This window comes from Cnephaeus nilssonii (assembly GCF_951640355.1).
Source record: "Cnephaeus nilssonii genome assembly, chromosome: 7".
In the NCBI taxonomy this organism is placed as follows: domain Eukaryota; kingdom Metazoa; phylum Chordata; class Mammalia; order Chiroptera; family Vespertilionidae; genus Cnephaeus; species Cnephaeus nilssonii.
This window is the reverse complement of record NC_137078.1, coordinates 1,894,846-1,920,002: the sequence shown is the minus strand read 5'-3', so window position 1 is coordinate 1,920,002 and position 25,157 is coordinate 1,894,846. Positions and strand designations below refer to the sequence as shown.

Below are 25,157 nucleotides of genomic sequence, written 5' to 3'. Positions count from 1 at the left end.
GCTTTTTGATGACTGCTTCAATTTCTTCCATAGTTATTGGCCTATTGAGCTGTTTGGATTCTTCCTGATTGAGTTTTGGAAGGTTATATTTTTCTAGGAATATGTCTATTTCCTCCAGGTTGTTCAGTTTGTTGGAATAAAGTTGTTCGTAGTATTTTGTAACAATCCTTTGTATTTCGGCGGGGTCTGTTGTTATTTCACCTCTTTCATTTCTGATTTTATTTAGGTCCTCTCTTTTGGTTCTTGGTGAGCGTGGCTAGAGGTTCATCAATCTTGTTTATCCTTTCAAAGAACCAGCTCTTGGTTTTGTTGATCTTTTGTATTGTTTCTTAGGTCTCTATGTCTTTTATCTCTGCTCTGATCTTTGTTATTTCCTTCCTTCTGCTTACACTGGGGTTTTCTTGTTGCTCTCTTTTTAACTCTTTGAGTTGTAGGGTTAGGTAATTTATTACCATTGTTTCTTGCTTTTTTTTGCAGTAGGCTTGTAGAGCTATGAACTTCCCTCTCAAGACTGCTTTCGCTGTGTTCCATAGATTTTGGATTGTTGTGTTTTCATTGTCATTTGTTGCCATGATGTTTTTTTTTATTTCTTCTTTGATCTCTCTAGTAACGCATTCATTTTTTAATAGCATGCTGTTTAGTCTCCATGTGATTGATTTCTTTGGATTGTTTTTTATTGTAGTTGATTTCCAGTTTTATGCCACTGTGATCTGAGAAGATGCTTTATATGATTTCTATCTTCTTTTTTTTTAAAAAAATATTTTATTGATTTTTTACAGAGAGGAAGAGAGAGGGATAGAGAGCCAGAAACATCGATGAGAGAGAAACATCGATCAGCTGCCTCCTTCAAACCCCCTCCTGGGGATGTGCCCACAACCAAGGTACATGCCCTTGACCCCAATCGAACCTGGGACCTTTCAGTTTGCAGGCCGACGCTCTATCCACTGAGCCAAACCGGTTTCGGCTGATTTCTATCTTCTTGAATTTGAAGAGACTTTGTCCACTGAGCCAAATCGGTTAGGGCTTGAAGGGACTTTGTCTATGTCCCAACATATGGTCTGTCTTTGTAAATGACCCATGTGCACTTGAGAAGAATGTATATTCTGTGGCTTTGGGGTGAAATGTTCTGAAGATGTCAGTTAATTCCATTTGGTCTAATGTGTCATTTAGGATTGATATTTCTTTGCTGATTTTTTGTTTAGAGGATTTGTCCAATGGTGATAGTGCAGTATTAAAGTCTCCTACTATGATTGTATTGCTGACAGTCTTTCCCTTGATATCATCCAGGAGTTTTTTTTTATTTTTTTATTTTTATATTTGGGTGCTCCTGTATTGGCTGCGTATATGTTTACCAGAGTTATATCTTCCTGTTGGATTGCTCCCTTTAGTATTATGAAGTGGCCTTTCTTATCTCTTGTTATGTCCTTCACTTTGAGATCTAATTTGTCAGATAGAAGTATTGCTACCCCAGCTTTTTTTTCATTTCCATTCGCCTAAAAACCTTTTTCCATCCCTTCACCCTCAGTCTGTGTGTGTCTTTTTTTCTGAGGTGGGTTTCCTGTATACAGCAGATATATGGGTCATGTTTTCTTTGTTTTTTTTTTTTAAATTTCTTTATTGATTAAGGTATCACATATTTGTCCTCGTCCCCCATTCTCATCCCACACCCCTTCCCACACATGCCCCCACCTCCCTGTTGTCCTTAACTGCTGGTTTGGATCATATGCCTGCACACAAGTCCTTTGGTTGATCTCCCTCTTTACCCCCACCCTTCCCTACCCTCCCCCCGAGGCCCGACAGTCTGATCCATGCCTCCTTGTTTCTGGGTCTGTTCTTGTTCATCAGTCTATGTTGTTCATTATTTCCCCTAGATGAGTGAGCTCATGTGCTATTAGAAATACACTTATAAGAACCGAAAATGAGACAAGCAATAATGGTTATGGTGACAGGCAAATGAATCAGTGTGTAGTGAGTTTCTTTCTGGGCCAACAGTTCTTTTGAGACCCAATTTCAATGTCCAACAGTTCCTTATGTGTACATGTCAGCACTGACATTTCAGTTCTGGATGGTGGACAAATGGTGGTAATGCAGGTCCGACTCTGTCCAGTTTGGTCCTGGGCAATCTGCAGTGATGCACAGCTGCTAACTGCTAGTATGGGAAGGCCACATCAGCGTCTTCCGTCTCTGGACTGCTTCTCTTCTGTCTTCATGGCTGGAGTAGTCCTGTCGATTCCTCTCTTGCTGGAATCCACATGGTCTCGGAGTTGTTTTCTGAAAATATACGAACATATTCTCGACCAAAGGTTAATAAAGGAATATTTTCTACAAATTTGACTGGGGATCCTTTTTCAATTTTTGCCCAAATGATTTTCCTCTGGCTTGTTTTGTCACCTTGTGTGTTTTTCATGGGTGTCTTGCTTTTAGCCTTACAATTAATTTTCTAAAGTATTAATTTTCTAGATGTAATTTACTTACAGGATATTTTTCCTTACATGATATTCCTCTACTATCCCCTCCTTTTTTGATTTAAATGTTAGGAGGCTTTTGAAAATTTTATAATGTAGTCTTGATGGCTTTTAAATTTTAATTTTTTGCACTATAATATTACTGTTTTAGGTTCATTATATGGTGCACAATTTTATCATGAGATGAAGTACCAATAAAAATTTTAGTTGACACTTTAGGAACACCTTTTTGTCCGGTACAATTAATTTTTCTAGAATATTCACTTGTTTCAACTAGCCAATTTTTTTTTTTAAATTTCTTTATTGATTAAGGTGTCACATATTTGTCCTCATCCCCCCATTCCCATCCCACACCCCTCCCCATGGATGCCCCAACCCTCTGTTGAACTTAAGCATTGGTTAGGCTCATATGCATGCAAACAAGACCTTTGGTTGATCTCTCCCCCCTCCCCCCACCCTCCCCTATCCTCCCTCTGAGGCCCGATAGTCCGATCGATGCCTCCTTGTTTCTGGTTCTGTTCTTGTTCATCAGTCTATGTTGTTCATCATTTCCCCTAGATGAGCGAAATCATGTGTCACTAGAGATATACTTATAAGAATTGAATGTGCGACGAGCAATAATAGTTATGCTGACAGGCAAATGAATCAGTCTGTAGTGAGTTTCTTTCTGGTCCAACAGTTCTTTTGAGACCCAATATCAATGTCCACCAGTTCCTTATGAGTACATGTCGGCACTGACCCCTCAGCTCTGGATGGTGGACAAATGGTGGTAATGCAGGTCCGACTCCCTCTGGTTTGGTCTCGGCCGGATCCAGGGGCACGGCTTCACCCGGATCCAGGGGCCCACGGCCTCACCCGGACCCGGGATCCAGCCTCACCCGGATCTAGGGGCACACGGCCTCGCCCAGACCCAGGATTCAGCTTCATCCGGACCCAGGGGCGCCTGGCCTCACCCGGACCCAGGGGCGCGTGGCCTCTCCCAGACCCAGGGTCGCGTGGCCTCACCCGGACCCGGGACCCAGGCTCACCCGGATCCAGGGACCCATGGCCTCACCCGGACCCGGGGCCAGGCTCACCCAGATCCAGGGGCCCATGGCCTCACCCAGACCCGGGACCCAGGCTCACCCGGATCCAGGGGCCCACGGCCTCACCCGGACCCTGGTCCCAGGCTCACCCGGATCCAGGGGCCCACGGCCTCACCCGGACCCGGGTCCCAGGCTCACCCGGATCCAGGGGCCCACGGCCTCACCCGGACCCGGGTCCCAGGCTCACCCGGATCCAGGGGCCCACGGCCTCACCCGGACCCGGGTCCCAGGCTCACCCGGATCCAGGGGCCCACGGCCTCACCCGGACCCGGGGCCCAGGCTCACCCGGATCCAGGGGCCCACGGCCTCACCCGGACCCGGGGCCCAGGCTCACCCGGATCCAGGGGCCCACGGCCTCACCCGGACCCGGGGCCCAAGCTCACCCGGATCCAGGGGCCCACGGCCTCACCCGGACCCGGGGCCCAGGCTCACCCGGATCCAGGGGCCCACGGCCTCACCCGGATCCAGGGGCCCACGGCCTCACCCAGACCCGGGGCCCAGGCTCACCCGGATCCAGGGGCCCACGGCCTCACCCGGATCCGGGGCCCAGGCTCACCCGGATCCAGGGGCCCACGGCCTCACCCGGACCCGGGGCCCAGGCTCACCCGGATCCAGGGGCACACGGCCTCACCCGGACTCGGGGCCCAGGCTCACCCGGACCCAGGGCCTTGCCCGGACCCGGGGCCCAGGCTCACCCGGATCCAGGGGCCCACGGCGCACTTTTGGAGATGGAGGTCTCAGGGTTCGCGCTTCTGCAGCTGGGGTGGCAGGTCTTCTACCAGAGTGGCTGTAGTGACCAGGTTTGCTTCCGAGACCAGACTAGGTGGTGGTAAGGTTAGGATTCTAGTCTCTAGCAGTTCCGTTCTTAAAGATGGCGGGGTCTCTGTGCCACTGGTGTCCTCCCTGGAGTGTTTGCAGCGGCCGCGGGGTTTTGCCAACCAAGACTGCCTGGATTGGATGCCCCCTGGAAGAACTGCAGGGTCTAACTGTCCCTATTTCATTCACACACACACCCACACAGGTCCACACACACCTCTGTCACTCCTTCACTCGATCACACGCTCACCCTCCCTACCTACCTGCCGGTCGCCATCTCTAAAAAAAAGGGTCATGTTTTCTTATCCAATCCGTTACTCTGTGTCTTTTGATTGGGGCATTGAATCCATTTACATTTAAAGTTATTATTGGTAGGTACTCATTTGTCGCCATTTTTATTCTTTACCCATGTGTTCCTTCTTTGCTTCATATTATATATATATATATGTGTGTGTGTGTGTGTGTGTGTGTATTTATATATATGTGTGTGTGTGTGTGTGTATTTATATATATATATGTGTGTGTGTGTGTATAATTTTTTTTTGGTGGTGATAAACTCTCTTAGTCCTTTTTTGTCTGTGAAGCTCCTGATTTCACCTTCAATTTTGATTGATAGCCTTGCTGGGTACAGTATTATTGGATTCAGACCCCTCCTTAGCATGACTTTGTATATTTCATTCCATTCCCTTCTGGCCTGATGAGTCTCTCTTGAGAAATCAGTTTCTAGTCTGATGGGGATTCCTTTGTATATAACTTTCTGTCTCTCTATGGCTGCTTTTAAGATTCTTACTTTGTCGATGGTGTTTGCCAATCCTACCTTATAATAGAGAAACATGCAAATTGACCACACCTCCGCTACGCCCACAGCCAATCAGAGCGAACAAGATGACGGTTAATTTGCATATGGGGGCGCTGAGCGGCCTGGGTCCAGGAAACATCCTCCGGACCCAGGCCGCTCCTAGCCTGTAGGCCCGTGCTTAGGTCCTGAGCGGCAGGGGTCTCAGAATGCCCCCTGGCCACTCAGAGCCTATGGGTGTAGGCGCCAAGCAACCTGGCGGGCGGAACATCCCCATGTCACTATAGCGATGCGGGGTTGTTCCGCCCCGCCCCCAGTAGCTTGCAAAGGCTCCTGCACAAAGCGGCGGTTTGGGGCCACGCCCCCAGCCAGGCGCCCAGGACGGGGGCTGCTGCTGGCCTCTGGGGTGTGCCAAGACTCTGGTGGCCACTGCTGTGTGCTGCCCGGGGTCCCTGCAAGCCCTGAGCCTGAGTGCCTGGCTGGGGCCGTAGCCCCAACCACCGCTTTGTGCAGGAGCCTTTGCAAGTGGTTTGGGGCCACGCTCCCAGCCAGGCGCCCAGGACTGAGGGCTGCCGCTGGCCTCTGGGGTGTGCCGAGACCCTGACGGCCACTGCTGTGTGCTGCCCAGGGTCCCTGCAAGCCCCAAGCCTGAGGCCCATGGTGGGGCTGGCTGCTGGCCTTGGGGCGTTTGGAGACGGGGATGTTCCCGCCCCGCCCCAGAGGCTTTCCAAGCTCCAGCACCAAGTGGCAGATTGTGTCCATGCCCCCAGCCTAGCGCCCTCCACAGGGGGATGGCTGCTGGCTCCTGGGGTGTGCGGAGACCCCGGCAGCCACTACCGGGTGGCAGGGACACGCCCCTAGCCCAGTGGACACAACCCAGGGGCTGCATGAGCTGCAGAGGATACACCTTTAAAAAATTTTTTTTATTGATTTTTTTTTTTTTTACAGAGAAGAGGGGAGAGGGATAGACAGAAATATCAATGAGAGAGAAACATCCGTTAGCTGCCTCCTGCACACTCCCCACTGGGGATATGCCTCCAACCAAGGTACATGCCCCTAACAGGAATCAAACCTGGGACCCTTCAGTCTGCAGGCCCATGGTCTATCCACTGAGCCAGACTATTTTGAGAGTAAATACCTTTTCTGACAACTCATTGGCTAAGCTCCCTGTAGGCCACCAATTGCAGTGTTCTTGGTAATTTGGGTTATAAGAATCCAAGAAGGTAATCTAGGGTTTTTCCACCATACTCTTGAAGGAAAAAATGAAGGTCCCTTGAGGGGTCCCAGATTGGAGAGACTGCAGGCTGGGCTGAGGGACAACACCCCCTGCTACCCCCCTCCCCACCGTGCACGAATTTCGTGCACCGGGCCTCTAGTTTAATTATAATGTAACTTGGGGTCGGTCTTTTGGGGTTCATTTTGCTTGGGACTCTGTGGGATTCTTGGAGTTGTGTGGGTTTTTTCTTCCCTATATCAGGGAAGTTTTCTGACATTATTTCTTCAAATAGGTTTTCTATTCCTTGCTCAGTTTCCTCTCCTTTTGTAACCCCTATTATGCAGAGGTTGTTTCATTTCGTTTTGTCCCAAAGTTCCCTTAGGCTCTCCTCTTGATTTTTATTTTTTTTTCTAGAAGCTGCTCTACTTGGGTATTTTTTCCCATCTTGTCTTCTAGCTCACTGATTCAGTCCTCTGCTTCTTTTAGTCTACTCTTGATGCTTTCTGTTGAGTTCTTTACAGCAGCAATGCCATTTTTCATTTCTTCTTGGTTCTTCTTCATTTCCTCTTGGTTCTTACTCATATTGTCGAATTTATCTTCCATTCTTTTCAGCCACCTTATGACCATTTCTCTGAATTCGTTCTCTGACAGTTTGCTTGCCTCTATTTTGTTTACTTCCTTTTCTGGTGATGCCTGCTTTTCTTTCATATGCGAGCTGTTTATTTTTGTCTCCCCATGGTCTCTCTTCTCTGGATATCTGGTTATGTAGTTCTCTCTCTCCTGCGTTGATTTAAAGGCACAAAATACAACACAGCCAGGTACAACACACAAGGCACTGAGAAAGAAAAGGGGAACAAACTATATATATGGGGATAAAACTCCAATAGAACAGCCACCAATCCCTGCAAATGCCAGCAACAAGTACTGGAGATTAATACAAACTACAAACACCAACTAATATCAAGCTAAGCAAGGGAAAACAGAAGCAAAAAGCAAACAAAAACAAAGCAAACAAAAAAAAAGAATAAGCAAAACAATCTCACAAAAAAAGCATAAAGAATTGATATTATTAACATTCAAGCAAACAACAACATAAGGAGAGAGAGAAAAACAATTTTTCGGATAGTTAAGACAGAGAAGAGAGGTGTGTATGGACTTGGAGCAGGAGAAAGTATATTAGATATATAAGTAGGGTGAAATTTTAACAGGGGGTAAACAGAAAGAATATGGAATATCTAAAGCAGGAAATGGGTAAGAGAAACAGCACACCAAAAGGGGAAAAGTTAGGAAGAGAGTGATGACATAAATGTAGAGTTGAGATAGAGTAAAACGATGCTAAAGGAAAGATGAAAATACAATGTAGAACACTAATCCCAAAGTAAAATAAAGAGAAAATAAAATGACTCTTAAAAAAAAAAAGAGGTAAAATAGTAGTAGTAATAGTACTGATTGAAAATAAAAATGTAATAATTAAAAAGGTGAAATAAAGTGAGGAAAAAATATTGTTTCATAAGTAGAAGATGAAAAAGATAAAAATAAAAAATAAAAAATAAAAAGTAAAATGTGCAGTAGTGAAGGTCATTTACTACGTCTATTGTTCTGTTTGGCACGCCTGTTTCCCAGTCAGGACAATATTGCAGATCCCTGCGTTCCACTGCTCCTCAGTGTTTTAAGCGAGTCCTGATTTTTAAGCAGGCGATGTCTTAATTTTTCTCGTATTCCTTTATTTTTGATTACACAAGGGTCAATTTGTGATTCAGCCCCTGGGTGGCAGTGTTTCTGGATTGACTTCTGGATCTATAAGTCCTTTCTAGCCTGTATTTAGATCCTACTCTCCCTGTGGCACTCAATACCGGTTTGTGGGAGTGGGCTGCCCCAGCGCTGGCTCTCCGACGGTCACTCCCCGCTCCGATCCCCAGCTTCCAGAAAAACAACTTTCCCCTGCAGTCTCCCAGGGTGTCCCCAACTGGGTGATCCTATGTATTGGGCTTAGTAATCAGAAGCAAGGATTTGAAGAGGAAAAAGCACAAGTGTGCAAACAACGGGGCTGGAGGCAAGTCTGCGCAGTCCCCCTTCCCCCCTTGGGTCTAAGCAGCTGGCACACTTTTGGAATTTTTAGGCTGTCCTTTTGCGTCCGATCAAAATGGGTTGCTTTTTAGAGATCCCTTCTGTTAGCAGATCTGAGGACCCCCTTCTACATTGATGGATCACGCCAGCCCCAACAGCCACGGATTTTTCTAGGCGTAGACTTCCCCCGGTCCTCCAGCTCCCGCAGCACGCGCGTTTCTCTCTCCTGCTGGGACCAGAGACCTCACCTTATCCCAGGCGAAATCTGACCTTTCCGTGGTGGAGTGTAGACCTCCTCTGAATCTGCGTGTTTGCGCCGATTAGGGACCAGTGTTCTGGGGTTCGCAGCTGTTCGATGGTTGCCGCAGTTGTAGATTTTCAGGCTTCCTATAAGATCTATTTTTTCCTTCAAGATGACGCAGTCTCTGCATCCCAGCCGGTTGTTCTGAGAGGTAACCCAGCCGCAGTGGGGGCTGCCCGGTCAGGGGTACCCCGTCCAGCAGTCACCCACCTTCTCCTGGAGTTTAACTGTCCCTTAACTCGCCAACAAACACTCCCTGTGCGACCCTCAGCTGTTCTTTCTTTCTTCTCCGGGACAAGGCTCGGGACACATTTGTCTATTCTGCCGCCATTTTTTTCCTTCCTCATTCTTTTTTTAAGTATAATTATTTATTGTTGAAAGTATTACATATACCACTCTCCCCCCATTGACCTGCTTCATCCTGCCTTTGCCCCTTGCCTCAGGCCTTCACCACCTTATTGTCTATGTTCATGGGTTATTCATATATGCATACAAGGTCTTTTGTTGATGACCCCCCACATACACACACACACTCTCCCGCCTTCCCTCTGAGATTCCACACTCTGTTCCATGTTTCCATGTTTCACTTAGCATGATACTCTCTTGGTCCCTCAAAGGGTAAGAGATTCTTATTTTTTACTGCTGCATAGTATTCCATTGTATAAATGTAGCATAGCTTTTTTATCCAGTCATCTACTGATGGGCACTTGGGCTGTTTCTAGATCTTGGCTATTGTAAATTGTACTTATATGAACACAGGGGTGCGTACATTCTTACTCATTGGTGTGCAGGTTTCTTAGGATATATTCCTCAAAGTGGGATCACTGGATCAAATTTCAGATCCATATTTAATTTTTTGAGGAAACTCCATAGTGTTTTCCATAATGGCTGCACCAGTGTGCATTCCCACCAGCCATGTACTAGGGTTCCCTTTTCTCCACAACCTTGCCAGCACTTGTTTGTTGATTTGTTGATGGTAGCCATTCTGACAGATGGGAGGTGATACCTTATTGTTGTTTTAATTTGCCTCGCAATGATGATCAGTGAGTTTGAGCATTTTCTCATATGTCTCTTGGCTATCTCTATGTGTACTTTGGAGAAGTGTCTATTTAGGTCCTGTGCCAATTTTTTAATTGGATTATTTGCCTTCTTTTTATTAAAATGTATGAGTTCCTTATATACTTTGGATATTAACACTTTATCAGATGTATCATTGCCAAATATGATCTCCCAAACAGTGGGGTCCCTTTTCATTTTGTTGATAGTTTCTTTTGATGTTCAGAAGCTTTTCATTTTGATGCAGTCCCATTTGTTTATTTTTTCCCTTTGCCCTGGGAAATGTATCCATAAACATATTGCTATGAAAGATGTCTGAAATTTTGCTGCCTATGGTTCCTTCTAAGATTTTTATGGTTTCATTACTTACAATGAAGTCTTTTATTTATTTGAGTTTATTCTTATGTATGGTATAAGTTGGTGGTCTAGTTTCATTTTTTTGCATGTATCTGTTCAATTTTCCCAACACCATTTATTGAAGAGACTGTCTTGACTCCATTGTATGCTCTTGCCTTCTTTGCCAAATATTAACTGAGCATAGTGGCTTGGGTAGATGTCTGGGATCTCTGTTCTGTTCCATTGATCTATATACCTGTTCTTGTGCCAGTACCAGGCTGTTTTGATTATGGTGGCTTTGTAGTATAACTTGATATCTGGTATTGTGATCCCTCCAGCTTTGTTCTGCTTTCTCAAGATTGCTGTAGCTATTTGAAGTCTTTTTTGATTCCATATAAATGTTTGGAGTATTTTTTCTAGATATGTGAAATGCGATGTTGGTATTTTAATAGGGATTGCATTGAATCTGTAGATTGCCTTGAGTAGTATGGATATTTTAATGATGTTGATTCTACCAATCTATGAAACACAGTATATTCTTCCATTTGTTTCTGTGTTCTTCTATCGATTTTTTTTAACGTCCTGTAGTTTTTGGAGTACAGGTCCTTTGCCTCCTTGGTTAAATTTATTCTTAAGTATCTTAATTTTTTTGATGCAATGGTATATGGGATAGTTTATTTAATTTCTATTTGTGTTTATAAATGCGAGGGAATTTTGGGTGTTAATTTTGTATCTTGCCACATTTTCAAATTCATTTATTAAATCTAGTAGTTTTCTTTTATAGTCTTTAGTGTTTTCTATGTATAGTATCATGTATTCTGCAAATAATGAGAGTTTTACTTCCTCCTTTCCAATTTGGATACATTTCATTTCTTCTTCTTGTCTGATTGCTATGGCCAGGACTTCTAGAGCTATGATGTACAAGAGTGGTGAAAGAGTCTTATTCCTGTTCTTAGGGGGAATGGTTTTAGTTTTTGCCCAATGAGTAGTATGATGTTGGCTGTAGGTTTTTCATGTATGGCCTTTATTATGTTGAGGGATAATCTCTCTATTCTCACTTCATTGAGAGTTGTTGTTTGTTTGTTTTCTGTTTTGTTTTTTTAATCAAAAAAGGGTGTTGGATTTTGTCGAACGCTTTTTCTGCATTGATTGATATGATCATGTGATTTTTGTCTTGCAGTCTGTTTATGTGCCGTATCACATTTACTTATTTGCAAATTCTATACCTGCCTTGCATCCCCAAAATAAATCCCACTTGGTCATAATACATGATCTTTTTAATATATTGCTAGATCCAATTGACTAAAATTTTGTTGAGGATTTTAGCACCTATATTCATCAGGGATATTGGCCTGTAATTCTCTTTCTTTGTAGTGTCTCTCTGGTTTTGGAATTAGGAGAATGCTGATCTCAGTAAAAGAGCTTGGAAGTGTTCCTTCCTATTAGATTTCAAAAAAAATAGTTTAAGGAGTATAGGAGATAGTTCTTCTTTGAATGTTTGGTAAAACTCCCCTGTGAAGCCATCACACCCATGCTTTTGTTTGCTGGGAATTTTTTGATTATTGTTTCTATTTCATCACTTGTTATTGGCCTATTCGGGTTTTCTAATTCTTCCTTATTCAGTTTTGGGAGATTGTATTTTTCTAGGAATTTGTCCACTTCATCCACATTGTCCAGCTTGTTGGCATATAGTTGTTCATAGTATTTTAATACAATCATTTTTATTTCTGTAGTGTCAGTGGTTACTTCTCCATTTTCATTTCTGATCTTGTTTATATGGGTTTTCTGTTTCTTCATGAGTATGGCTAACATTGTTTAACATTTCAAAGAAGCAACTCCTAGTTTCATTGACTTTTTGTGTTGTTTTTAGTCTCTATGTTATTTATTTCTGCTCTAATCTTTATTATTCCTTCCTTTTATATACTCTGGCCTTTTCTTATTGTTCTCTTTCTAATTCTTTAAGTTGTAGGGTTAGATAGATAGTTAATAATTTTTCTTGTTTTTTTTTTTTTTTTTTTTTGTGTGTGTGTGTGTGTGTGTGTTTTTCCAAATAGGCCTATAGTGCTATGAACTTCCCTCTCAGGAATACTTTTGCTGTGTCCCAGAAATTTTGGTTTGTTGTGTGTTCATTTTCTTTTGTTTCCAGGAAGTTTTTTAAAATTTCTATCTTGATCTCATTTGTAACCCATTCATTGTTTAGTCACATGCTATTTAGCCTCCATATGTTTGAATGTTTTAGGGTGTATTTACTATAGTTGATTTCTAATTTCATTCTACTGTGATCTGAGAAGATGCTTGATATGATTACAGTCTTCTTGAACATGTAGAAATGTGTTTGTGTCCTAACATGTTGTATATCTTTGTGAATGATCCATGTGCACTTGAGAAGAATGTGTATTCTTCAGCTTTGGGTGAAATGTTTTATAAATCTCAATTAAATCTTTCTGGTCCAGTGTGTCCTTTAGAATCACTGTTTCCTTGTTAATTTTTTTGTCTAGAAGATCTATCAAATGAAGTCAGTGGGATGTTGAAGTCTACTACTATTGTAGGTCTCTTCCTTAAAGTCATCTAGAAGTTCTTTTATATATTTAAGTGCTCCTCTATGAGGTGCATATAAGTTTAACAGGATTATATCCTCTTGTGTGACCTTTGTTGTCTCTTGAGATGGCCTTCATCTTGAAGTCTGTTTTGTCAGCTTTTTTTTTTTCTTTTCCAATGTATGAAAAATTTTTATTCTATCCCTTTACTCTCATCCTGTGTGTGTTTTTTCTTTTGAGGTTGGTCTCTTGTAGACAGCATATAGTTGGGTCATGTTTTTGTATCATTTCAGCTACCATGTGTCTTTTGATTGGAGCATTTAATCCATTTATATTTAAGCTTATTATTGATAGGTACTTATTTATTCCTGTTTGCTTTCTATATGTTTAGGTTTCTCTCTTTATTTCTTCTTATTATTTCAGCAGGCCCTTTAGCTTTTCTTGTAATGCCGGCTTGCTGGTGATGTACTCCTTTCGCCTTTTTTAAATTTTTATTTTTTTTTAATTTTTTGGTCTGGGAAGCTCTGTATTTCACTGTCTATTTTGAATGATAGCCTTGCTAGATCTTGGTTTCAGATTCTTGTTTTCCATGACCTTGAATACTTCATGCCATTTCATTCTGGCCTGTAGAGTTTCTGATGAGAAATCAGGTGTCACCCATATGGGGGCTCCTTTGTAGGTAACAGTTTGCTTTTCCCTTGATGCCTTTCTTTCTTTGTCTTTAATTTTTGGCATTTTAATTATGATGTGTCAGTGTGTGGTCCTGTTTGGGTTCTTCTTGCTTAGGGTTTTCTGTACCTCCTGAACCCTTCACCAGGTTAGGTAAGTTTTCTGCAATTATTTTTCAAACACATTCTCTCTTTCTCCTTTTCTGCCTCCTCTGGCACACCTGCTATTCGAATATTGTTACATTTCCATTTGTCCCACAGCTCTCTGATGCTGTCCTCCTATTTTTTAATTACTTTTTCTTTTTGGTTATCTGATTGAGTGATTTTTTTTCTATCCTGTCTTCTGATTCATTGATTCAATCCTCATCTTCCCCTAATCTGCTGTGTATTCCTTCCAATGTGTTCTTTATTTATGCTAGGTCATTCTTCATTTCTGTTTTCATAGTTACTGTATCTTTTCTCATGCTTTTGAATATCTTTACCATTATTATTCTGAACTCTATATCAGATAAATTTCTTATCTCCATTTCATTGATCTCTTCTTCTGGAGAATTCTCTTGTTCTTTCATTTGTGATATGTTTCTTTGTCTCCTCATTTTGACTTTCTGTATTTGTGACTCTGTATTAGGTAGAGCTGCTGCTCCTCTCAATCTCTGGTGCAGGACAGTGTTAAATGCTGTTTCTGACTAATTAAATTAGGCAGAGACTTAAATCATCAAGAGACTTCCTCTGCCTACAGACTGATAGGATTTTGTCTTGAATTGCCCTCAGACAATTGTCCAAAGATGTAAAAAGAGGTGTTTTTTTTTTCCCCCAACAGGGTGGATCAGTTGCCTCTGTGTGGAAGCTAATTGCTATTCTCAGTCTCTTTATGGGTCTCAGAACCTCTACACTGTGGGACAACATGTTTTCCAATAGAGTGAGTCAGCTGTCTTCTCCCCAGGGAAAGCAGTCTGTATAGCAGTTGTCTGAGTGAGAAAGATGACCTCCACAATGTGAGGGAATGACTCAGCACAGGAAACCAGGATGTCTGCTTTGTGAGCTCTATCCCCAAGCCTCCAATCCTAGCAGAAGCTCACACAGCTCCAGTTAACTCTGCCCTCCCTCTGCCAGAGTGCAAGGTGAGTGGCTCTACAGGGTATTTTGTGTGTTGGCCCTTTAATAGGGCCCTGAATTTTCAGCCATCTCCCCCTGGCTGACAGCTACCCCCTGATGTTCACAGCAAGATGTTAGGTGGATACCCTTGTCAGTTCTGGTGCTCTCTGCTTGGGGACCCAGCATGGGGATTAGAACCTAGAGTTCTTGTTACCAACCCCCCACACCTGAGATATCTCTCTGGAAATTCAGTTGCTGTCTCTCGGGGCTCAGCCAGCCCTTTTGTTCCTCTGTCCTTCCTACCAGTCCCTATGCAGTACCACTTTCATTCCTTGGTTATTTAGGTTCTCTCCAGATAGTCTTCCATTGATTAGTCAGGAAGTTTTTTATATTTTCTATTTCTTTAAAAAAATTATTCATCGTTTAAAGTATTACATATCTCTCCTTTTCCCTCCATTGACCTCTCCCCGGCTACTACTACTTCTCAGTACATGCCCTCATCCCCGTACTGTCTGTGTCCCTGGCTAATGCTTATATATGCATGCAAACAAGTACTTTGGTTGATCTTTTACCCCCTCTCCCCTATCCTCCCTCTGAGGTTTGATGGTCTGTTTGATGCTTCTATGTCTCTGGGTCTATTTTTGTTCATCAGTTTATGTTGTTCATTATATTCCACAATGAGTGAAATCATGTGATATTTATCGTTCTCGGACCAGCTTATTTCACTTAGCATAATGCTTTCCAGGTCCATCCATGCTGTTGTTAATGGTACAAGTTCTTTCTTTTTTACAGCACCGTAGTATTCCATTGTGTAGATGTACCACAATTTTCTTATCCACTCATCTGCTGATGGGCACTTAGACTGTTTCCAAATCTTGGCTATTGTAAATTATGCTGCTATGAACATAGGGTTGCATATATTCTTTCTGATAGGTGTTTCTGATTTCTTAAGATATATCACTAGAAGTGGGATTACTTGGTCAAATGGCAATTCCATTTTTAATTTTTTGAGGAAATGCCATACTTTTTTTCCACATTGGCTTCACCAGTCTGCATTCTCACCAGCAGTGCACGAGACTTTTTTTCTCTACATCCTCACCAGCATTTGTCATTTGTTGATTTGTTGATGATAGCTATTCTCACAGGTGTGAGATGGAACCTCATTGTCATTTTGATTTGCATCTCTCAGATGATTAGTGACTTTGAGCATGTTTTCATATGTCCCTTGGCCTTCTGTAAATCTACTTTCAAGAAGTGTCTATTTAGGACCTTTGCCTATTGTTTCATTGGATTGTTTATCTTCCTTTTGTTAAGTTGTATGAGTTCCCTATAAATTTTAGAGATTAAACCCTCATCAGGTATAACATTAGCAAACATGTTCTCCTATGCAGTGGGCTTTCTTGTTGTTTTGTTGATGGTTTCTTTTGCTTTTTATTTTGATGTAGTCCCATTTGTTTATTTCCTACTTAGTTTCCATTGTCTTAGGAGCTCTATTGGTAAAGAGATTGATTGCTATGACATGTCTGGTATTTGCTGCCTATGGATTCTTTCAATATTTTTATGGTTTCCCATCTTACAGTTAAGTCCTTTATCCTTTTGGAGCTTATTTTTGTGCATGGTGTAAGTTGGTGTTCTAGTTTTATTTTTTTGCATGTATCTGTCAAATTTTCCCAACACCATTTTTGAAGAGACTTTCTTGACTCCTTTGTGTGCTATTGCCTTCATTGTCAAATATTAATTGAACATAAGGGCTTGGGATGACTCTGGATTCTCTGTTCTATTCCATTGGTTTACATGTCTATTCATGTGCCAATACCAGTTTTGAGAACAGTGGCTTTGTAATACAGCTTAATATCTGGTATTGTGATCCCTCCAACTCTGTTCTTCTTTATCAGGATTGCTGCAGCTATTCAGGGTCTTTTTTTATTCCATATGAATTTTTAGAGAGTTTGTGCTAGGCCATTGGTATTTTAATGGGGATTGCATTGAATCTGTAGATTGCTTAAGGTAATATGGACATATTAATGATGTTGATTCTACCAGTCCATGAACATGGTAGATTCTTCCATTTGTTTATGTCTTCCTCTGTCTCTTTTTTCAATGTCCTGTGGTTTTCCGAGTATAGATCTTTTACATCCTTAGTTAAGTGTATTCCTAGGTGTCATAATTTTTTCGTTGCAATGTTAAATGGATTTTTTTTTTTTTAGTTTCTCTTTCTGTGAGTTGTTTTCTGGGTTTTAATTTTGTATCCTGCTACATTGCTGAATTCATTAATTAAATTTAGTAGTTTTTAATATATATATATATATATATATATATATATATATATATACACACACACATATATATATATCTTTATTGATTTCAGAGAAGAAGGGAGAGGGAAAGAGAGATAAAAATATCAATGATGAGAGAGAATAATTGATTGGCTGCCTCCTGCACATTCCCTGCTGGGGATCAAGCCTGCAGCCCAGGCATGTGCCCTCTTGACCAGATTCAAACTTAGGACCCTTCAGTCCACAGGCTGATGCTCTATCCACTTAGCCAAACCAGCTATGGCAATCTAGTACTTTTTTTTATAGAGTCTTTAGGATTTTCTATGTATACGATCATGTCATCTGCAAATAATGACAGTTTTACTTCTTCTTTTTAAATTTGGATGCCTTTTATTTATTCTTCTTGTCTGATCACTATGGCTAGTACTTCCATTACTATTTCGTACAGGAGTGGTGGAAGTGGGCATCCCTGTCTTATTCCTTTTCTTAGGGGAAATGGTTTTAATTTTTGCCCATTGAGTATGATGTTGGCTTGTAGGTTTGATATATAAGGCTTTTATTATATTGAAGTATAATCCCTCTATTCCCACTTTGCTGAGGGTTTTTATCAAGAAAAGCTGTTGGATTTTGTCAAATAATTTTTCTGCATCAGTTGATATGATTACGTGATTTTTCCTCTCAATTTGTTTATGTGATGTATCACATTTATTGATTTGCAGACATTATCCCAGACTTGCATCCCCAGAATAAATCCCATTTAGTTATGGTGTATGATCTTTCTAATGTAATGCTGGATCTTATTTGCTAGAACTTTTTTGAGGATTTTAGCATCTACGAGAGGCCCAATGCACGAAATTTGTGCAAGAGTAGGCATTCCTTCTCCTGGCTGCTGACACCGGCTTCCATCTGGCACCCAGGACCCGGGCTTCCCTCTGGCCGCCAGCAGGCACCCAGTACCCGGGCTTCCCTCCAGCCACCCGCAGGCACCTGGGACCTGGGCTTCCTTTGGCTGCCGGCAGTTACCCGGGACCTGGGCTTCGTCTGGAAGGTCATCTGGTCTAATTAGCATATTATGCTTTTACTAGAAGCCCGTTGCACGAAGTTTCGTGCAAAAGACCTTCCTTCACCTGGCTGCTGGCACCAGTTTTTTGCCAGCACCAGTTTTCCTCTGGCCACCCGCTGATTGAGCACCATTTCCTCTGGCCTCCAGCACGATCGGCCACCCCGAGTTCCTCCAGCGCCATTTCCTCTGGCCTCCAGCGCAATCGGCCACCCCAAGTTCCTCCAGCGCCGTTTCCTCTGGCTGCCAGCGCGATTGGCCACCCCGAGTTCCTCCAGTGCCATTTCCTCTGGCCACCCGCTGATCTGAGTGCCTCCCGCCAGCGCAATCGGCCACCCTGAGTTCCTCCCCCGCCAGCGCGATCGGCCACCCTGAGTTCCTCCAGCACCGCTGATGGAGGAACTCGGGGTGGCCGATCGCGCTGGCGGGAGGCACTCTGATCGGCAGGTGGCCAGAGGAAAACTGGTGCCAGCAGCCATGCAATCAGCCACCCCGAGTTCCGCCACTGGCGCCTTCCGCCAGCCCCATGGGTCCTCCCGCAGTGCCAGCCGTTGGGGCCGGCAGGAGGAACGGGGGACAGGGACTCATGAGTCCCCGCCCCCCGCCAGCCCAATCGGCCACCCCAAGTCCCGCCCCCAACCTCCCAGCAGTCCAATCGTGGGCGTAGTGGAGTGATGGTAATTTGCATATTACCATTTTATTAGGTAGGATTATAATAGATTAGGGTCCCAGTGCACGAATTTGTGCACCTTGAAAGGAACTGTGGGCCTTGAGGCTGTGGTAGGCACAGGGTCAGGTCTTAGCCCATCCTTTATACCCCAGCCTGGCTCCTCCCACTGCGGCCCCCGCTTCTCTGTCTGCCGGCAGCCCTGCTCCTGCTACCACCGTGCCCACGTGCTGATGGCGCTGCCCCGCTAACACCTGCTGACGGCACAGAGCGACTGGGGCCAGTGCTAGCAGTTTGTGCAAGCAGGGCCAGCACCATCAGTGAGTGTGAGCGGCTGCTACTACCCCGATCACCCCTTAGGAGCAGGAAGAGGTGGAGAAGCCCTCAGGGGCAATCAGGGCCAGCAGCCACTGCTCACACCCGCTGAATGTGCCGAGCAATCGGGACTGGCATTGGGCACCAGCAGTGGGTACAAGTGGTGGCTCCAGCGCTGGCTGCGGGTGCCGGTGCTGGTGGTGGGTGCAAGTGGTGGCTCTGGCACCAGAAGCAGTGTGAGTGGGGACAGCGCCGGCAGCAGGTGCAAGCGCTGGGCGGGACCGCGGCGTGCAGGAGCAAGGAATTTTCAGTAACCACCAGAGTCTTGCCCCGATGATAGCGACTGGCACCCGCCTTGTTCTGGTGTCCCTGCTCACCGGCTCCACCATCCCGCTGTGGCCAATGCCGCCGTGTTCCACACACACCTCCTGGTGGCCAGCACATGTTATAGCGACTGGTTGGTTGGTTGTTCCGGTTGTTCTACCATTCGGTCTATTTGCATATTAGCCTTTTATTATACAGAATAAGTACTTATTTGTAGCCATTTTTATTCTTTATGCTTGTGTTCATTCTTTCCTTTCTAATTTCTTCTTTTTACAGCAGTCCCTTTAGCATTTCTTGCAATGCTGGCTTGGTAGTAATAAACTCCCAAGCTGTTTTTTGTCTGCAAAGCTCCTGATTTTCCCTCTAATTTTGAATGATAGCCTTGCTGGATGGTGTATTCTTGGATTCAGTCCCTTGCTTTGCATCACTTTGTATACTTCATTCCATTACCTTCTGGCCTGATCTGTTTCTGTTTGAGAAATCATTTTGATAATCTAATGGGAGATCCCTTATAGAAAACTCTCTTATCTACCTTGCAGCCCTTAACCTTTTGCACTCGGATGTCGAGTGTGACTTGACACGGTTAGCATTAGAATAAAGGAATCGAGAAAAAAGCAAGCGAGTGCAAAGGGTTAAGATTCTCTCTTTGTCATTAACATTTGCCATTGTAATTACCACGTGTCTTGGTGTGGGTCTTTTGGGGTTCATCTTAGTTGGGACTCTGTGCTTGTGTGACATTTTTCTTCCTTGCATCAGTAAGTTTTCTGTCATTATTTCTTCAAATAAGGTTTCTAATCTTTGCTCGTCTTCTTGTCCTTTTGGCACCCCTGTTATACAGATGTTGCTTCATTTCATGTTGTCCCATAGCTCCCTTAAGCTTTCCTCCTGCTTTCTAATTTTTTTTATCCAATTGCTGTTCAGATTGGGTGTGTTTTTCTGCCCTGTCTTCTAATTCACTGATTCAGTCCTCAGTGTCTTCTAGTCTACTGTTGAAACCTTCCATTGTGTTTTTATTATTATTATTATTGTAGCTATATCATTCTTCATTTCCTCTTGATTCTTACATTAGTTGGTAATTTTCTCATCCAGCCAGTTTAGGAACTGTATGACCCTTACTCTGAATTCTTTCTTTGACATATTTCTTGCCTGCATTTCATTTAGTTCCTTTTCTGGTGATTTCTCCTTTTCTTTCATTTGGGTTTTTTTTCTTTCTTTTTTGGTCTCCCCATTTTTGCTGTCTCTTTCTGGTCCTGGGCTCCCTGCTTGGGGTTTGACGTATTGAAGCCCCTAGTGGTTCAATAATCCGGGACTTGCTAGACTGGAGGCTGGGTCTGCCTTGAGTTTCACACCTTTATTGTCTCTACTCTGAGTTGTACCCCCTTCTCCCACAGTCCTGGTCCCTCCCTCAATTGTCTACTTCAGATTCTCAGGGTCAGTGGGGTGTGTGTATAATTCTTGTAGTGTGTGACTTCCTTTGAGGGCTCAGAGCCCTCTGGCATGCAATTCACTGTGCAGCCCTGGCATCCAAGGCAGGATGGAACCCTTGTTCCCTCTGGTAGCACACACGCAGCGTGGTCCTGTGACCTGTGGCTGGGCGCACCAGGTTGCACCAACCATGGAGTATTGACCTGGGTATATTTTTGTTGTAATTCCAGTTTGGTCATGGGAGCGTGTCCATGCAGCTCCACTTATTCCTCTGTAATTTCTAACCCATGATTTCATTCTTAAGATTCGAACCATCTTTAAAAAATAACCTAGTTGAATGACTCATGTGCTACATATATTTAGTATATTAAAGTAGTCTTTATTATTGAAGAAGGAATAATTTAATTATCAAAATGTATTAGTTATTGCCCGAACCAGTTTGGATCAGTGGATAGAGCATTGGCCTGTGGACTGAAGGGTACCAGGTTCCATTCCAGGCAAGGGCACGTACCTTGGTTGTGGGCATATCCACAGTAGGGGGTGTTCAGGAGGCAGCTGATTGATGTTTCTCTCTCATCGATATTTCTAACTCTCTATCCCTCTCCCTTCCTCTCTGTAAAAAATAAATAAAATATATTTTTAAAAAATATAGAGGGGTGGAGGCAAGATGGCGACCAGCAGGAAGGTAGAGAGGGAGAGTGTGTGAGTGAGGGAGCGATAGAGGTGTGTGTGGATGTGTGTGGGTGTGTGTGTGAGTGAAATAGGGACAGTTAGACCCTGCACTTCTTCCAGGGGGCTGCCAATCCGGGCAGTCTTAGACGGCAAAACCCTGCGGCCGCTGCAAACACTCTGGGGAGGACACCAGTGGCACAGAGACCACGCCATCTTGAAGAACAGAACTGCTTGAGACTAGAATCCTAGTCTCGTCACCACCCAGTCTGGTCTTGGAAGCAAATCAGGACACTACAGCCGCTCTGGTAGAAGACCTGCCACCACAGCTGCAGACCTAGGGACATCAAGACTCCAGGCACCACAGCCGCAGATTTCTGTGAGTCACAAAGCCAATCCCCCTCCCCCGCAGCCCCCGTGGTAGCGACATAGAAACTACCAGACCCCAGCTGCACAATAAGGCTTTCTGCACACACAAAGCAGTGGTGAGTCTGCCTGACTTTGAGCCTTGGTGTCGGACACGGGAAGTTTGTTTCCCGTGACTCTTCTCCACGTCCAGTCAGGGAGACTGAGTGGAATTTGAGCCTAGCTGCTCATCATTAGGGAGGTGGTCTTCTGTGACCAGGTCTCGCGCCCACACGAGGCAGGGAGACAGCGCTGAACTTTAGCCTGGACTTGTGAACTCTGGGAATTTGTTTCCTGTGACTCATCTCCGTGCCCAGGCAGGGAGACTGAGTGGAATTTGAGCCAAGCTGTTATCCCTAGGGAGGTAGTTTCTGCGACCAGATCCTGCACCCACACAGGGCAGGGAAACAACGCTGAACTTGAGCCCGGACTTGTGAACTCGGGGAATTTGTTTTCCACGACTCATCTCCCTGCCCAGGCAGGGCGGCACTCCTGAATTTGAGCATAGGCGCACGACCTTGGGGAGATTGTTTTCTGCGACCAGATCCTACGCCCACGCAGGGAGACAGCGCTGAATTTGAGCCTGGGGGTGCAAACCTGGGGAGTTTCTTCCCCACGACAAGACCCTGTGCCCACACAGGAAGGCAGCGCAGAATTTGAGCCTGGGTATATGGATACAGGGAGTTTGTTTTCCACAGTGCACACCTGCGTGACCAGACCCCACACCCACACTAAGTGGCAGTGCCACCTGACTTTGATTCAGGGCAAGCGCACACAGAAGGCTGTTTACCGCAGGGCAGAAGTGGACCTCCTGCCAACACAGTGCAACTGAGCCACCCAGTCTCCTGGGCAGATCGGGGACCCTGAATCTCCAAACAAGAGGCAGCATTGACCACCAGTGACTGGACTCCGTTCCCATTACATGCGCTTGAAATCCCTGATTCCCAGTACATTCACACTAAGAGCCAGTGACTCCAATTCTTGGCGTATGTGCACACAGGGACCTGATTCTCAGTGCGAGGTAGCACCAAGAAACAGAGGCTCTGATACTTGATTCTCGACATGGACACAGGGAGCCTCTGACTCCTGACATGCAATAGGGGACTTTGATTTTTGGCACATGCCAGTGGGTTCTCTGTTTCAACATGGCACAGGCAGCATCCCTGATTCTAGGTTCACACACAAGGCCAGACCAAGCGCCTGTGACTCTGATCCAGGGAGAGCATGGCTCCCACCAACCCACAGCAACCGCATGTCTTGGTATCAGAGCTCTTCAGTGACACTTGGGGGGTGTAAAACTACCACTGCACACGGTCCAGGTCCCCGCAACTCAACATCTGAACCTTCTGGTGATAGTCAGAATGGGGAGACAATGAAGCAATCCCCAGAGGAAAGAAAAGGAGGAATAGCCAAGTAAGGAAGTAAGTGAAACGGAAGCATGCAATATGACAGAAAAAGAATTCAGAGTAATGGTCATACAGTTCATACACCAGATGGATGAGAAAATCAACAACCTATGCAAAAATCAGGAAGAAATGAAAAATGATATAACTACAATCAAAATCACCATGGAAGGCTTCAACAGTAGACAAGAAGAAGCAGAAGACCAAATCAGTGAGTTATAAGATCAGTTACAGAAACAAGCCCAATCTGAACAGCAACTAGGGAAAAAATTAAAAAGCAGGAGGAGGGCCTAAGGGAGCTTTGGGACAATGCAAAATGAAATAACATACGTATAATAGGGCTGCCTGAAGGACAAGAAGATCAGCAAGGACTAGAAAATTTATTTGAAGAAATAATGACAGAAAACTTCCCTGATATGGAGAAGAAAAAAGTTACTCAAGTACAGAGAGTCCCAAGCAAGATGAATCCCAAAAGACCCACACCAAGACACGCCATAATTACAATGGCAAATGTTATCGACAAAGAGAGAACCTTAAAGGTTGCAAGAGAGAGAGAGTTATATACTAAGGATCCCCCATCAGATTATAAAATGATTTCTCAACAGAAACACATCAAGCTAGAAGGGAATGGAAGGAGATATACAAAGTGATGCAAAGCAAGGGACTCAATCCAAGAATACTCTATCCAGCAAGACTATCAATCAAAATTGAAGGGGAAATCAGGAGCTTCACAAACAAAAAAAAGGCTAAGGGAATTTATCACTACCAAACCAGCAATGGAAGAAATGCTAAAGGGAATACTGTAAAAAGAAGAAACAAAAAGGTAAGAAAGAACACAACCTCAAAAAATAAAAATGGCTACAATAAGTACCTTTCAATAATTACTTTAAATGTAAACAGACTAAATGCTCCAATCAAAAGACATCGAGTGGCTGAATGGATAAAAAAACATGACCCATATATATGCTGTCTACAAGAGACCCACCTCAGAACAAGGGACTCACACGGACTGAAAGTGAAGGGATGGAAAAATATCTTTCAGGCAAATGGAAATGAAAAAAAAACTGGGGTAGCAATACTTATATCTGACAAAATAGACCTCAAAGTGAAGGCCATAACAAGAGATAAGGAAGGCCACTTAATAATACTAAAGGGATCAATACAACAAGAGGATATAACCCTGGTAAACATGTATGCACCCAATGCAGGAGCACCCAAATACATAAAAAATCTCCTGGAAGATATCAAGAGAGAGATTGACAGTAATACACTCATACTAGGGGACTTTGATATACCACTGACATCACTAGATAAATCCTCTAGACAAAAAATTAGCAAAGAAACAACAATCCTAAATGACTCACTATATCAGATGGACTTAATTGACATCTTCAGAACATTTCACCCCAAAGCTGCGGAAAATACGTTCTTCTCAAGTGCACATGGAACATTTTAAAAAATAGACCACATACTGGGTCACAAGCAAAGTCTCCCAAAATTCAAGAAGATTGAAATCATACCAAGCATATTTTCAGACCACAATGGCATAATATTAAAAATAAACTGCAATAAAAACATCCAAAATAAACACTTGGAAGCTGAATACATGTTATTAAATATTGATTGGGTTACCAATGAGATCAAAGAAGAAATTAAAAACATTCTGGAAACTAATGAAATAAAAACACAACAATCCAAAACCTATGGGGCACAATGAAAGCAGTTCTGAGAGGGAAGTTTATAGCTCTACAGGCCTACCACAAAAAAACAAGAAAAAAATGGTAGTAAATCATCTAATGCTACAACTCAAAGAATTAGAAAGAGAGCAACAAGAAAAGCCCAGAATGAGCAGAAGGAAGGAAATTATAAAGATCAGAGCAGAATTGAATGACATAGAGACCAGAAAAACAATACAAAAGATCAATAAAACCAAGAGCTGATACTTTGAAAGGATAAACAAGATTGATGAACCTCTAGCCAGGCTCACCAAGAAGCAAAGAGAGAGGACTCAAATAAACAAAATCAGAAATGATAGAGGCAAAATAACAACAGATCCCACAGAAATACAAAGGATTGTTAAAAAATATTATGAACAACTCTATTCCAACAAACTAGACAACCTGGAGGAAATGGACATATTCCTAGAAAAATATAACCTTCCAAAACTCAATCAGG

General features: G+C 43.6%; 1 protein-coding gene across 9 annotated transcripts in view; it reads left to right on the top strand.

The window, feature by feature from the left end:
- The window catches only part of TRPC1 (transient receptor potential cation channel subfamily C member 1), a 165,179-nt gene that overhangs the window by 44,851 nt on the left and 95,171 nt on the right, over nucleotides 1-25,157 (top strand). The window contains exon 1 of one of the 9 annotated variants that reach the window (XM_079777909.1): nucleotides 18,252-21,553. The exons of the other annotated variants lie outside the window; for them this stretch is intronic. The gene's annotated coding sequence lies outside the window, so the exon portion shown is untranslated. Of the gene's footprint in view, nucleotides 1-18,251; nucleotides 21,554-25,157 lie in introns of those variants that run through there. 9 annotated transcript variants of the gene reach the window in all.